Source organism: Carlito syrichta, unplaced genomic scaffold (assembly GCF_000164805.1).
Source record: "Carlito syrichta isolate Samal-C Ts95f unplaced genomic scaffold, Tarsius_syrichta-2.0.1 Scaffold301634, whole genome shotgun sequence".
In the NCBI taxonomy this organism is placed as follows: domain Eukaryota; kingdom Metazoa; phylum Chordata; class Mammalia; order Primates; family Tarsiidae; genus Carlito; species Carlito syrichta.
Window position 1 is genome coordinate 210,592 of NW_007245730.1, and position 2,481 is coordinate 213,072.

Consider the following 2,481-nt stretch of genomic DNA (forward strand, 5'->3'; position numbering starts at 1 on the left):
TTTTTTTTTTTTTTTTAGTTGGAGTCTCACTCTGTCTCCCAGGCTGGAGTGCAGTGGCACAATCATGGCCACCACTTCCTTGAACTGCTGGGCTCAGGTGACCCTTCCACCTCAGCCTTCCAAGTAGCTGGAACTACAGGCACATGCCACCATGCCCGGCTAATTGCTAATTTTAAAAAATGTATTATAGAGACGAGGTCTTGCCAAGTGGCCCAGGCTGGTCTTGAACTCCTGGGCTCTGGCAATTCTTTCGCCTCTGCCCCCCAAAGTGCTTGCATAACAGTCATGAGCCACTGCGATGACCCTTCACAACATCTCTTTATTTATTTATTTATTTAATTTATGAGTTGAAGCCTCACTCTGTTGCCCAGACTGGAGTGCAGTGGCATGCTCATGGCTACCTTAGCCTTGACCTGGTGGGTTCAGGCCAACCGTCCACCTCAGCCTTCCAAGAGCTGAAACTACAGGCATGCACCACCATGCCCAGCTAATTTTTGATTTATTATAGAGACAAGGTCTCGCCAAGTTGCCCAAGCTAGTCTTGAACTTCTGGGCTCAGGCAATCCTCTCGCCTCTGCCTCCCAAAGTGCTGGTATTACAGGGGTGAGCCACCGCACCCAGTCCTTCACAACTTTATACAGTCCTGTCTCAAGCATCTCAAAATGTGAAAAGGAAGTGGGGAAATATTTCACAGCATTGCATGAGGATTTGATGGTCAGCACTTAAGTGGTCATGGCTTTCATACATTTGAATTTCTGAGGCCTTTACTATATTCAAAGCCAGGACTATGGAACACAAGAATAAGGAACCTACAACCTCTTAATACCATCCATGTCACACATCCAATCTGTCCACAAAAGCCACAAACCAAAGGTAGTGGGAGCTCAAATGAGAGCAATATTTACCAGGTTGTCGAATCAAGGAATACTTTCCAGAGGGAGGATTTCAGATGGATGAGGAAATGGGAGTTTTTTGAAAGAGTATCAGGCCGGGCTCGATGGCTCAGCCTCAAATCCCAGCACTTTGGGAGGCCAAGGTGAGTGGATTGCCAGAACTCAAAAAAAAAAAAAGAGTATTAACTTCTCATCAGTGCCTCCTCAGGTTTTCAGATAACCCTGCATGCTTATGTCAAAGACTTTGCTGCCAGTACAGGTTCCAAGGGACCAGAAAATCTTGTTTTCTGTCCCCACAAACTGTAATTTTTGAAGGCAGGCACTTTTGTACGCTGTTCTCCCTAGGCCCAGGCCTCTGTAGCATACATTTCCCAGCTAAAGTGAATGTCAATTAGCATTCTTACCCAGCTGATTGCCCACAGTTAAACGTGCCTTACAGTCTAGACCTCTGGTGATGACTAACTTTAAAAATTAAAACTATCAAATAAGAAGCCAGATGCAACACATGGACCTTGGTCTGAATCTGGATGCCACAAACTAATTGTGAAAGGACACGAGACAACTGGGGAAATCTAAATATGAATTGCGAGTTCTGGCAACTTGGCTCACACCTATACACCCAGCATTTTGGGAGACCAAGGCGAGAGGACTGCCTGAGCCCACAGGTTCAAGACCAGCCTGGACAACTTGACAAGACCTCATCTCTATAATAAATCAAAAAATTAGCCGGGCATGGTGGAGTATGCATGTAGTTCCAGTTTCTGGGAAGGCTGAGGGGAAAGGATCAACGGAGCCTAGGTCAATGCTGCGGTGGCCGTGAGCGTGCCACTGCGCTCCAGCCTGGGCAACAGAGTGAGACTCCGACTCAAAAAATAAAATAATATGAACTGCAAATCAGAAGAAGGCACCGTTAAACATGATGTGATTATGCCTTGAAAAGTCGTCTGTTGGGTATGTGCTGGGGTACTGATGAGTGAAATGGTCAGGAGTATGAGGGGAAACATGGTGAAACAAAATTGGTACACGTAGCCAGCAGCACCCAGAAGTGTACCGTGACACTCGTGGGGGAGGCCCGAGAACTCCCATAATAGAAACACACACCCTGTGCAGGCTTTTTTTGACTTGGAGTCTCACTGTCGCCCAGGCTGGAGTGCAGTGGCATGCTCACGGACACCGCAGCCTCGACCTGCTGGGCTCAGGCGGTCCATCCACCTCAGCCTTCCAAGTAGCTGGAACTACAGGCGCGCGCCACCACGTCCGGTTAATTTTTTAAAATCTATTGTAGAGACGAGGTCTCGCCATGTTACCCAGGTTGGTCTCGAACCCGTGGGCACAGCCAATACTCTCGCCTCCGCCTCCTAAAGTAGTGTGATTACAGGCATAAGACACCGCGCCAGGGTCCAGTGCAGTTTTTACCGCAAGCCCCGAGGGAGCCACACCCAGAGGGTCACCGTGCTCGGCTTGCGACGAGCTCCGCGAGCCGGGAAAGCCTCCTGCGGATCGCCGATCCATTTCCTTTCCCGCCCTCTCGAAATAGAATGCTGGCCGCCGTCGCCTCCTAACTCCCTCGAGGGCCTTCGCGGTAATG